Here is a 14,055-nt window from a genome sequence, read left to right on the forward strand (position 1 = left end):
CTCTGAGTACGGTTATCCAGCCAGTTATGCACCCACCTTATAGTAGCCCCATCTAAATTGTACTTTCCTAGTTTATCTATAAGAATATCATGCGAGACCGTATCAAATGCCTTACTAAAGTCTAGGTATATCACATCCACTGCTTCTCCCTTATCCACAAGGCTCGTTATCCTATCAAAGAACGCTATCAGATTAGTTTGACACGGTTTGTTCTTTACAAATCCATGCTGGCTATTCCCTATCACCTTACCACCTTCCAAGTGTTTGCAGATGATTTCTTTAATTACCTGCTCCATTATATTCCCTGGCACAGAAGTTAAACTAACTGGTCTGTAGTTTCCTGGGTTGTTTTTATTTTCCTTTTTATAGATGGGCACTATATTTGCCCCCTTCCAGTCTTCTGGAATCTCCCCCATCTCCCATGATTTCCCAAAGATAATAGCTAGAGGCTCAGATACCTCTTCTATTAACTCCTTGAGTATTCTAGGATGCATTTCATCAGGCCCTGGTGACTTGCAGGCACCTAACTTTTCTAAGTGATTTTTTACTTGCTCTTTTTTTATTTTATCTTCTAAACCTACCCTCTTCCCGTAAGCATTTACTATATTAGACATTCCTTCAGACTTCTCAGTGAAGACCGAAACAAAGAAGTCATTAAGCATCTCTGCCATTTCCAAGTCTCCCGTTACTGTTTCCCCCTCCTCACAGACTCTGTCCTTGGTCTTCCTCTTGCTTCTAATGTATTGATAAAAAGTCTTCTTGTTTCCCTTTATTCCCATAGCTAGTTTGAGTTCATTTTGTGCCTTTGCCTTTCTAATCTTGCCTCTGCATTCCTGTGTTATTTGCCTATATTCATCCTTTGTAATCTGACCTAGTTTCCATTTTTTATATGACGCCTTTTTATTTTGTAGGTCACACAAGATCTCGCGGTTAAGCCAAGGTGGTCTTTTGCCACATTTTCTATCTTTCCTAACCATCAGAATAGCTTGCTTTTGGGCCTTTAATAGTGTTCCTTTGAAAAACTGCCAACTCTCCTCAGTTGTTTTTCCCCTCAGTCTTGATTCCCATGTGACCTTACCTATCAGCTCTCTGAGCTTACCAAAATCTGCCTTCCTGAAATCCATTGTCTCTATTCTGCTGTACTCCCTCCTACCCTTCCTTAGAATTGCAAACTCTATGATTTCATGATCACTTTCACCCAAGCTTCCTTCTACTTTCAAATTCTCAACAAGTTCCTCTCTATTTGTTAAAATCAAGTCTAGAACAGCTTCCCTCCTAGTAGCTTTTTCAACTTTCTGAAATAAAAAGTTGTCTGCAATGCAGTCCAGGAACTTATTGGAGAGTCTGTGCCCCGCAGTGTTATTTTCCCAACATATATCTGGATAGTTGAAGTCCCCCATCACCACCAAATCTTTGGCTTTGGATGATTTTGTTAGTTGTTTGAAAAAAGCCTCATCTACCTCTTCCACCTGATTAGGTGGCCTGTAGTAGACTCCCAGCACGACATCACCCGTGTTTTTTACCCCTTTTAGCCTAACCCAGAGACTCTCAACACTTCCGTCTCCTATGTCCATCTCCACCTCAGTCCAAGTGTGTACATTTTTAATATATAAGGCAACACCTCCTCCCTTTTTCCCCTGTCTATCCTTCCTGAGCAAACTATACCCATCCACACCAACATTCCAGTCGTGTGTATTATCCCACCAAGTTTCAGTAATGCCAACAATGTCATAGTTGTATTTATTTATTAGCACTTCCAGGTCTTCCTGCTTATTACCCATACTTCTTGCATTTGTATATAGGCATCTAAGATACTGGTTTGATCTTGCCTCCCAAGTTTGCCCTGACCCTCCTTCCTCACTGCCATTATAGCCCGTGCTCCCTCCTGTTTCCAACCCATCTCCCAGGTCTTGTTCCCCACTTACCTGTGGGGTTTGCTCACCTGTCGCCGTCGAACCTAGTTTAAAGCCCTCCTTACTAGGTTAGCCAGTCTGTGCGCAAATAAGGCCTTTCCCCTCTTCGAAAGGTGAACGCCATCTGTGCCTAGCAGTCCTTCCTCGAATAGCATCCTGTGGTCGAGGAAGCCAAAGCCCTCCTGGTGACACCATCTTCGCAGCCAGGCATTCACCTCCACAATGCATCTGTCTCTGCCCGGGCCCCTAACTTCAACAGGAAGAATTGAAGAGAATACCACCTGCGCTCCAAACTCCTTAACCCGTACTCCCAGAGCCCTGTAGTCACTCTTGATCTGCTCAGTGTCACACCTCGCAGTATCATTTGTGCCCACATGGATGAGTAGCATGGGGTAGTAGTCAGAAGGCCGGATAATCCTCGACAATGCCTCTGTAACATCTCGGATACGGGCCCCTGGCAGGCAGCATACCTCCCGGGATGAATGGTCAGGGCAACAGATGGGTGTCTCCGTCCCCCTCAGCAGAGAGTCTCCAACCACCACTACCCTACGTTTCTTATCAGTGGTGGTAGCAGACCTCCCAGCCTTAGGGGTACGAGGCTTCCCCTCCTTAACTGTTGGGGGTGATTCCTTCTCTCTTGTATCAAGAAGAGCATAACAGTTATCTTTTATCACAGCAGGAGGGTTTGCAGCAGGGGTGGAGCACTGCCTGCTGCTAGAAGTAACCAGCTGGCTGTGTCCACCCTGAGCCTCCTCCTCCACTGGTGTGTCCGACACACCCTGAGGCATCTCCTCCTCCACTGGTGTGTCAGTAGTCCTGTCAACTGGGACAGCTACGTTAGCTGTCTCCACATGGATACTGTCCAAGAATTGCTCATGGATATGGATGTTCCTCAGCCTAGCCACCTCCTCCTGTAGCTCTCCCACCTGCTGCCTGAGAGATTCCACCAGTAGGCACCTTTCACATTGGATGCCACCCCCAGCCTGGATATCAGGAAGTGGAAATTGCAAATTACAGTCTTTGCAATCCCACACCAGAATCTGGGTAAAAGCATCCATGCTTTGGTGCTCTGTCTGGCTACAGGCGCAGGTGGAGGAGACAGAAGCAGTGCTGGCACAGGTGTTGCGGGTCCTCCTCACCATTGTAAGCCTCCCTCTGTCAAACTCTCTCAAATTCCCGTCTGCAGCTCCCTGTCTGCTCTGCTCTGCTTTAAACAGAAAGGTTTTGGATGTGGCTCAGTTTCTAGGTTCTGGGGACCAATGGGTCACAGATGAGACCGACAAGGGATCCCCACTCCCTTCCAAACTCCCTTGCAAAACTCCCTATTAGCAGCTGCTGTTCGCTAAGCTCCCTGGGCATCTTATGTTACAGAAAGGCTGTCTTCTGTTACTATGTCACCATCTGATCTAAATGAGATTGTAGAATGGCAGGCAATAAAGGTTAATGAGCTTACACTGATCAATATCTACAAGCCTCCGCCAGTTAACTGTCAACCCTCACTCTGCCCAACTTTCCATGTCCTTCCAACTATTGCTTCAATTCACATCATGTCAGTAGGAAATACCCTGACAATATGCAGACAGAGAGAGTCCAGTGAAGTGGGCATCAGTCACTGACATAAAACTCCTCTACTAGCCAGAGCAAACACCACACTTTTGCTGCGGCAGATGGGTAAACAGGGTCTTCACCCATTTTTGATTTTTCATCTTCTGGGCAACTGCTCCTGGTGGTCATAGAATAAAAAGTGCTTGAAGCTTTCCCAGTCTCATTATTGGCCATATTTGATCACCACGAGCCTTCAGATATCGATAACAAACAGCTTACAGAAGGCCCAGAAAAATGTTCAGAAATCTTGGTGTGAGGTCTTTCAAGGAGAATTAGAGATTTCTGTCAAGGATTTGGTTGAGTTGGACTCAATATGTCCACCCAATATAAATGACTCTTACTAAATTTTCTGTGAATTAGTTCTGAAAGCTGCTAGATCAGTGTTTCTCAAACTGGGCCGTTTGTGTAGGGAAAGACCCCGGCGGGCCAGGCCGGTTTGTTTACCTGCCCTGTCTGCAAACCCAGCTGATCACGGCTCCCACTTGCCATGGTTTGCTGCCCCGGGCCAATGGGAGCTGCTGGAAGCAGCGGCTAGTATGTCCCTCAGCCCACGCCACTTCCAGCAGCTCCCATTGGCCTGAAGCAGCGAACCATCTGCCCCCTCACTTCCCACTCCCTGACTGCCCCCCTCAGAATGCCCGACCCATCCAATCCCCACACACACACTCCTTGTCCCCTGACTGTGCCCTCCCAGGACCCCCTGCCCCTCACCATCCCTTCGGGACCCCACCTCACCCCCCTATCCAACCCGCCCTGCGCCCTGTCCCCTGACTTCCCTGACCCCTATCTGCACAACTGCCCCCTGACAGTCCCCCCCGGGACTTCCATGCCTATCCAACTGCTCCCTGCCCCTGACTGCCCCCTGGGTCCCTCTGCCTCTTAGCCTACCCCCCAGCTCCCCGTTCCCTTACCATGCTTCTCAGAGAACCAGAACTGGCAGCCGTAAGTAGTACACCGTAAGTAACACTTTCCTACAGGGAGCAATTTAGTACACTACATCCGCCCTCCATACTCTTTCAGAAACCCGATGGTTTGCCCACCCGTCTTACAGTGTCTGCTGAGATCATCCACTCCCTTTCCAGACAGTTATCACTTATTTAGGAGTCAAACTGGGCCATAGTCTAACATACCAGTTCCATTCAGACCACTTATAGAAAAAGATCCCCTCCCACACGATCTTGATCCAGAAGCTAGCAGGATCTCCTGGGGAGCAGGGGAAAATGTTGTACTAACCTAAGTCCTGGTGCTGGTATTTGTTCCAGCAGAATATTATTCAGCAGTTTAAGGCAGAAGTCAGCATATGCATATTGTTGATACACAGCTCAATTCAGCCATTCGTATCATTAGTGGTTACCTTAGCCACACATGAATAGCTAATTTGTGTGTGTTGGCTCATGTAGTTCCTCCCACAACTTGGATGAAATACCATCACCTTTAAAGCTGCCTGGGAAACTATTAGAGTGACAAAGTGTGTGACCAACTTCTGTTGGTGAACTATGACTGATGAAGAAAACAACCTGCTGCACACAAGGCTGACAATGGTTCCACTAGGTGCAAATCAGCAACGCACACTTTCCACTATAATATCTTCCCGCCTCCAGAAGAAAACCCATACACTTACTGTCTCTTCTGACGTGCTGACTTTGCATCATGATTTTGCGGTGGCTATACATGCATTCATTCCAGAGATGCTAATCTCAGATGAACAATGGAATACCAGAGCTAACAGCTATGTCCTCCCAGAGTGGCAGCAACTCTGGTATAGGGAGAGAGGCATCAGAAGCCCTAATTCACACTCACCTCTTTGCAATCTGAGACACATATCCTGGATTAGACATAACAGGCTGCTGACTAGAATGCCCAGTGTGGCTGCCACAGTTCAGAGATTTGGCTTTGGCCTATCTTCACAGTGTGACTGTGGAGCAGTGATGCAGACAGTGAAATATATGGTGGAGGAATGCACTATTAGAAAATTGGAGGGTGGACTACACCACCTTGCTGCCCTTAATGATGCAGCAGTTAGATGGCAGAACAATCTAGATATCAACTTGGGACATACAAAAGAGGAAGACTCATAATGCTAGCTAGAGTCTAATTTCAGATCTAATTAGCTAAGGATAGGTCTATGCATCCACATTACCTTATTAGTGCCACCTACTACACTTGTCAAAAGATAGGCTATTGGAGCATACACCTGAAACAGCAATGCTAATGTACTTCTGCTGTAGAACGTGTGATAGTAACACTGATGACAAGGCAAAATGTGACATTGTAAAGACAATGGCAGCTAGGTGACATCAGCATTAAATACTGCCTTTCTCTAGGTGATGGGTTGTAGAAGGTGCATACAGGGTCATAATGGGCAATGACCACTTCTAAAGGCTGTTTTTTAGTTTTTAATATACAGTTCTAAGAGCTGTATAATAAATAGTATGGTTTGTGTCAGTGATGATAAAAAATTAATTACAGTTGCTAAGTACTGTACTTCCATTTGAAAAAAAATTACTGGTAAGTAAATTTAGTACTTATGAAATGTGCTTAAACTGATGATGCTGGTGACTAAAGTTGGTTGTTTATCTACTGAGCAGGAACAGCACAGGTCATTGCAGTGGAAGATTTTGCAGTGTCCTCATGTCTATTTTAGGAGATGGACTGTGTCCACCAACTAATTTCAGTAGACCATCAAATACCAATTAGATTGCAGTGATTTTGTCAATACTGCAATGAGCTGGATTAGAAGTGGTAGCAAAAAGTGAAAGGTTTCCTGTCCACTTTCACTGGAGTGTTCTGCTTGAAATCCCAGTTGAAGGGAGTCAAAATGAGGTTTGAGGGTTGAGGGTAAAACATGATGGGCAATGCTCTTTAAGGACAAAAGTATGGCTCTTATGACTTTTGGGTAAGAATTCCTATAGGAATGGCGCACTGCTGAATGGCACTACTTCAGTCTGATCCTTGACAGGTATAAACTAGGATAGTACCAGTTACTTTGATGGAGCTACCCAATTTATTCCAGCTCAGGGTCAGGTACTTTGTCTCTGGTTGCACTTGCAACTCAAGTAGTTCTTGTTATATCTTTACACAAAGCATAGCTTGCACCCACTTGCACTCCCTTCCAGAGCAAGTCAATGTATGGGACACGGCCATAACACCACCAGTAATCTACCCAGCACATTCACTTTGCCCACAGCATTAGCAGGCCCTTTTCGTGTCCATGGACTTCAACCACTGACATTATTGCTGCTTTTTCCTAAGGCAATGGGGGAAAGGGACTTGCACCTTCTCCTCCCTATCACACCATAATTTGAGAGCCATAATATGGTCCTGAACAATTAGAATAAAGGACAATAGAGATAGGATGAGAGTTATTAATTAAAGAAGGATCTATTTCAAAGTTGGAGTGATTCAGAAATCTTTCTGTGGCATTCAAATGTGCTAATGATGGAACCAGACAAGTCAAATACAAATTTTAGATGGAATTGGATCAGACAGATAACTAATTAGCTTAAGGAAATAAATGAAGATAGTGATATCCTATGAAAAAGTAGAATAAAAGAATCAAATTAATATCCTGGAGAGGGGGACAAAAGGGAACAGGGTAATAAGAGGCATTGCAACCAAAAAGCAATCCATTACCAAATGCTTTTGCCTTTTACTGTGCTGAACAAGGGGTAGGGGGTTAACATATAATAAATAAATAATCTAAAATAATTATACCACTTACCTTATTAAAGAGAAAACTCATGGAACTCTCTGGGGTGTGCAGTGATTCTAAATTAGATAGTTTATTTATCTGTCTGCATTCCTAAAGCACCTATTACAGATAATAAATGATTAAAGGTGTTTTTAATGATAAAAATGTAAGGAAGAGCCACAGAGGGCTGTGGTTCTTTGATTGAATTACAGAACTCTAATATTACAATTTAGACAAGATCAATGTACTATTTAAACAAGGCTTGAGGATTTAGTTAAGTTACTGTCTAAAAACATTCAAGTTATAAACTGAAGTGGATTTCCACTAGATGTTGTGTAATTGGCAAGTAAACTGCTACATTTGGCCAAGTACAGAGGAAAACCAAGGCTAAGATGATGGATTCTGGTTTGTTCATAAATTAAAGAAGCCAAACTATTTAAATGCAATAGTTAACCAGTAGGGGCAAATTCCGATCTCAATTATATACTGGAAAATGCAATAGAGCTCATTGCAAGTACTCTAGAATTACACCAAAGACCAGAATCTGGCTCTTATTCCTATATGAATTGATTAACATAATTGCAAAGGGTGTGAGTGTGTACTCTAAACAGTAATGGAATTTCATACAAAAAAGTAACCATAACATTGTAGTAGGAGGTCAACTACTTGGCGTGAAACAGAAGAAGAAGGAATATTAAAAGGAAACAACTTATCAGAAAAAACAACACAAGAATATGGAAATTGGAAACGCTGACCTTTACAAAATGTGGGAGGGTCCAGTGTCCAATTTCAGAGTGATTAAGTACTTTGCCAATGCAGAGTGTACTGAGATTTGCCAGCACTAGTTCAATCTTTCTGTTTTCCTTTGTTCAGATTAATGCAGGATGCATAATATTAGAAGGAGAAACACAAAAGTCCCAAAATTAAAAAAAAGAAAAATGGGTTCATATACAAGCTATTTGTTCAGTGGACTGCTTAATGCTGGAGGCAAACAGTATAAAAAGAAACTCTCAAAGTCAGTAGCAAATCAACATGTCATTTTTAATCTATGCTTTAATAAGTTATGCAGAAAAGTCTGCAGCTTCTGTCAAAACAGAAAATAAATCTCTTTTATAAATCAAATCACCAAGGCTGTTATCGTCAAGTTTTTAAAAAATGCTACTTGGGTGATCAATGGGGGACGGAGGTTGGAACAGAACTGAAAGGAAATAGCAGGATCCATTGGCATATACATTACCTATACATCCATCACTTTGCTATTTTAATAATGGTAGGTATCCTAAGCATATGGTGAACTGACATGTTAACATATGATTCCTCAGACAGGTTGTTAGTACTACTGGAAATGAGGACAGAATGGGCTGTGGGACAGCAGTGGTGACAATGAAAATAGACCTTTAATATATTTGCAACCACTTTTTTCCTTTTCTGACTTCCAGCAATGTGTTTGTGAAGTGTGCTAAACAAAGCAGCAATGTTAAGATGACATCCTCTATCCACAAAACAAGTACAGGAAAGCAGCGGGAGTGCTAGTCTGCCCACTTCACTCCGTCAATCTGCTTCATTACTGAGCTGGAGGTAAGATACTTGAGTATGAGCTGGTTGGTCAGACTCCATGCTGATACATTTCTTGAGCTCACTGTTGAGACTGGTTGCCCTGTAGCCTAGTTGTTCTGAGAACAAACGTTTCACTGACATAGGGACTGTTCACTGTGAAAAGGAAATAGTTAATAAGATTCAAGCTATATAATGCATTTTAGAACACCCTTTGAAAAAGGATGCACTCAAAGATTAGACAAGCCTTAGGCAGTTTGGCCAGTAGGGAGTGACAGGGAAATTGTGTAACTGGATACAGAACAGATGAATCTGAAAATCATCAATTGATATAGATATCATAAACCTAATCCATTATTATATTTTGCTTATTCTTACATGTAAATCTGGCCTGGGCTAGACTGAGACAGGTGTTACCAGGTCACTGATGCACCCGTGAGAGGGTCTGCCGTATGTACAGTTAGGCCTTGGCTACACTGGCGCTTTACAGCACTGCAACTTTCTCACTCAGGGGTGTGAAAAAACACCCCGAGTGCAGCAAGTTATAGCGCTGCAAAGCGCCAGTGTAAACAGTGCCCCAGCACTAGGAGCGTGGCTTCCAGCGCTGCAAGCTAATCCCCATGGGGAGGTGGAGAACGTGCAGCGCTGGGAGAGCTGTCTCCCAGCGCTGGCGCTGCGACCACACTCGCACTTCAAAGCGCTGCTGTGGCAGCGCTCCCGCGGCAGCGCTTTGGAGTTTCGAGTGTAGCCAAGCCCTTAGCCACATATGGTGCTGCACAAACACTCACTGGACAAAAGAAGAGAGATGAGTGAAACACAGACACCTTGAACCTGAGCCAGCCAATGGCCAGATATGAGGCCCAGAAATGCAAGCCTTGTGCTAGCCGTCGTTGGATCCCTTGTTAAAGCAGGGGGTGAGGGAAAGGGTAAATGGAGAATGGTGGGGATACAAAAAGAGAAAATAAGGAGATTGGGGAAGGAGTCAATCAGAAAAATTAGAGGGACAAGAAGGAAAAAAAGGAGAGGAGACTGAAGCTGTAAAATGCCTATGGACATGGCAGGGAACAGACTGCTACCACATTTTGTCCTGGGCCCTGCTATTACCTGATCCACACCTGACTGCTACAGCTTTCTGAGACTGAAGGCCAAGGCCACACAAAAACTGCAAACAGTCCTTGTAGACCACTTCCTAAGTGGGACAAGCCAAAGAGAGTACATATCACTCCTTGTCACTTGGCTCAAGCCAAGTCCATCAAGAATTAGCACTTGAAAATAATTCCAGGATTGACCGCAGTCTGTTTAGGCTAGACTTTCTGACTCTTGTGTAATTATCCTGCATTATCAAACATGATTGAATGCAAGTTTAGATGCTCCAAAAACAGTTGTTCCAGGGTACAAACATATGTTTCTGGTCATGGTTCAGCCCAGACATTCAGCTCTCTACTGGAACTCTCTACTACAAGATATCCAGAAAAATCCAAATCATGCCATACTTTCTTCAAGTTCCAGCTTTTTTTGTGAAAGCCTTCCTTCAGTAGTGGAGTGGCAGACGGGTCTGACTTCTATCTACAAAACTTAAACCAAAATGGCTGAAGCAATGGAAATCAGAAAGAGTATAGATCCCATATCAAAGACAAATTATGCCACCCTTGTTCATACTGAATAGCACCTTATTCCATGAGCAATAATACATAATAAATAGTTCCACTTTAGTAGTCCTATTGATACCGATGATACTACACTCAGAATGAGGTACTACTTGATATGATTAAAGTTGGCAGGTTTGGGTTCATAGTGATGAGTGCTTATCTGGATTTAAACTTCACACCTACAGCACCATATAAAATAGTAATGGTGATTAATAAAGAATAGACCAAGACATTTATTCATCCATATTCTGTCTGACACAGAGCTTTATAGTCACAGCAAGAGTTATACCAGAATATATAGCTACACCAGTAAAACTGGCAAAAAATGACAACTTAGTTCAATAAAAAGGTGCAACACTTTTGGTCTTGTCTCAAATTTGTGGGAGAAAAAGGAATTTTAGAGGTGTAAAACTATCAGTTTTTGAAAGTGAATATAAATTTAGCAAATACTAGTAGTTTTTGCCTTGCAGCATTCACTGAGCAGAAAGCAGTTTTCATTCATTATGTCATGGTAACTTTAATGACCTTGGTTTTATGTCTCAGCTTCAAAACACCTCTACCAAATGTGTGTTCCCTACCTAACAGCTGCTGATTCAGTACAGAGGGAAGAGCATCACCTCCTTTGCCAAAATTGCTAACTGCATTTTTCAAGACCCCTCTCACTGAAGACCTAGCCAAACCTTTCCCTGCAGAGGGTTTGATTCTGCTCACCCTTTCTTGTGCTTGGCAGCACCTCATTCTGGGCTAAATCAAGGCTCTGCAAGGAGTATTGTTGCACTGACACAGGAACAAAGCAGGAAATCTGTTTCCTGGCTCTCTGCAGAGTAGGAGGGAGATATGCTGTACCGGATCTCTACCTGGGGCAGCGTACATTTCCCAGAAGACCAGCACTCATCTGTTGGTTGGTGCTTTGGAGGGACTGTGACTTAATGGTTCAGTTGAGCTCTAGAATGCCAATCTTTTCCCCTTGTAAAGAGGTGCCCATGTTTATTACATATATAGTTTCTCTTTTTCATGTCAATATGAAGAAGCTTATATGACATTGAGAATATCATTTATGAACAACAAAAAGAAAAATCACTTCATGTTAATGAAAATTTTTTGTCTTTTACAACAAAAAAGTGAAAAATACATTATTTCCTCTAAGTAAACTGACTCTGTGGTAAATATTATTTTATACATACTCCATTGACAGCTGAGGGTGGTATTATAGAACATTTACTCATGATGAGAAGCAGCGTTCTCAGCGAGTAATCCCATTGAAGGGTGGCAGAGCATGCCCTTAGGCATTGTGAAACAAGTACAAAAGCCCATGTTAGAATATTTTTTTTCATTCTTTTCTCTCTTGTGTTCTTGACATGACACGTGAATTGTTTGTTATTTGCTATTTCATATTTATACCAAAAATAAATATTTCTTTTCCCCAAGCAAATCAGAGACAGAATAACAATTGGAAAAAAAGTCAGAATCTTTCACTTTTGTTAATTGAATCTGTCTTCAAAGCCGCAATGGTAATACTTCAAGGGCAAGAAAGGGCATGGACATAATAATCAGAGCTAATGTCTCTGTATGAACTTGACTTGATAGCAGGGTATGCTCAAAACCAAATGCAGCTTGTGCTTCAAATCCTTTCTTAAGAAACCATCAGCCCTTGGAAATTTTGTCATTTTGCTCAAGATAAATGATTCCATGGGATTGTAATCCTCAAAGGCTTGTCCTCTGGGCGTAAAATAATTGTTAATGCTTCAATTATTTACAGCACGTTAGGTCCCTAACAAAAAGATCCTCTAGGAATTTCAAAATATTCTATTAAAATTGTTTTTACTGTTGTCATGTACAGAAAGTATCTAGTATTCCTGTGTGTACTGGCCTGCTAAAAAGTATCTCTGAAGTAAAAAAGAAGAAAGTGCCATCTGGTTGTGTGCTGAAGTATCTGTGAAGTCACCAGAAATGAGTCCCACAAGAATTCTCTAAAACAATATTCCTTTTTCTGCTGTGATACTTGTTTTTGCATTCCATTTGCACAGTATTTCTGAAATATTGTTGCATTAATGACTAGGAATAAAAGCTCCACTAGGCACATTTTGTTTTGTTTAGACATGTCACTCCCCAAACTCACAAGGAAGAGGGGAGTGAAATTAAAGTTGGAGAAGCAAGTGGGCAAAGCTGGGAAAGTAGAGATAATAAATGGGTATTTCAAAGTGCTCTTCCTGAGGCCCCATCTCAGGTCAGATATGTCAGAGCCTAGTGATTATTTGGTCAGAAGTGAATTCTGTTCCTTTTCCTTCTTTGTTTTCTTTCTCTGAGTTATAGGGAGGACTTTACAAATTATGAGAGCATGCAAAGTGATATTTTGTGCAACACAACACACAAGAGGTGACTAAAACTAACTATGGTATATAACATTCTGAAGACTATAGCTAAGCCCGATCTGATGCTCTTTTTCACATTTTAGCTAAGAAGAGAACCTGAGTGCATTGTGTAGTTTTGCATGTGCTGTTTTAGCTCTATTTAGTAACTTTGGTATAGTTACATCTCAGTGTTACTAGAATTTTGTTGAATTGTTTGGTTAGGTTTCATGCACACAGAGAGTTTGTTGTTATTAAGGTATTGTCGAAAATATGTCAAGGAGGCATTGATCTATACGCATCATGTCACATTGAACTACCATTGAACCTCTTTCTCAAGAAATGGATGGTAAAATTTAGTGTGTGGATTGTGTCCAGACATTTTAAAGTGCTGGACAATGGATTTATTATATTCTTCTTACATTGTAGAATGTATATACTATACTAATTTACTATAAAGGATTAACTTTAGAAAATATCTCTTTTTATGTCAGTTAAATGTATTCTGTATTATAATTACAGTACTAGCATGGACTAAATATATTTGATATAGGACTGGGCTTCAAAACCTTTCTAAATACAAGAAGAGATTTTTACAGTTGCTCCTATTTGCATTGCTGTGTTTAGCCACCATTATGAAAAAAAAGTGCTCTGTTGGAGACCTGAACATTAGAGCTGTATGCAGACCTAACTGCTGTATTGGGTCTTTTCATGCCAAAGCCATGAAATGACCACTAATATCATAGTTTACTTCCCTTTGTCTGGGATATCTGTCTATATCTATCTACTCTGTCTCTCTTGGTACTTACGTAGCTTCCATTGCCAACTCAATATCTGACAGACATTATTGAATTTCTTTTCACGCCTCCATTGTGGGGAAATATTATCTGTTTTACAGATTAGAAAACTGATACACAGAGAGATTAAGTGACTTGCCAAAGGTCAATTTGGAAGTCCCTTGTAGGCACAGGAATTTAACCAGATCTGCTGAGTTCCAGCCCACTGCTTTCAGAAACACATATATATTGTACACTATTACTTGTGTATAAAATCTATAGATCCTCAAAAACCAAATGGTGCATAAAATTGTTTTTAATTTTATTTATTTGATTATTTATAATTTCACATATTATACTAGGAAAAGCCAAAAACTTTTGATAATCTGGGATCAATTTAAAGAATAAGGGACGTCCCACAAGTGAGACAGATACTAGTTATTTGTGGAGGTGCTTGGGTGGCAGGAAGCTTCTAAGGGAGCAGAGTCCCTTGAATGCTAGTCGCTAGTGCAGGGCATG

The sequence above is a fragment of the Gopherus flavomarginatus genome, chromosome 6, assembly GCF_025201925.1.
Source record: "Gopherus flavomarginatus isolate rGopFla2 chromosome 6, rGopFla2.mat.asm, whole genome shotgun sequence".
Classification (NCBI taxonomy): Eukaryota; Metazoa; Chordata; order Testudines; family Testudinidae; genus Gopherus; species Gopherus flavomarginatus.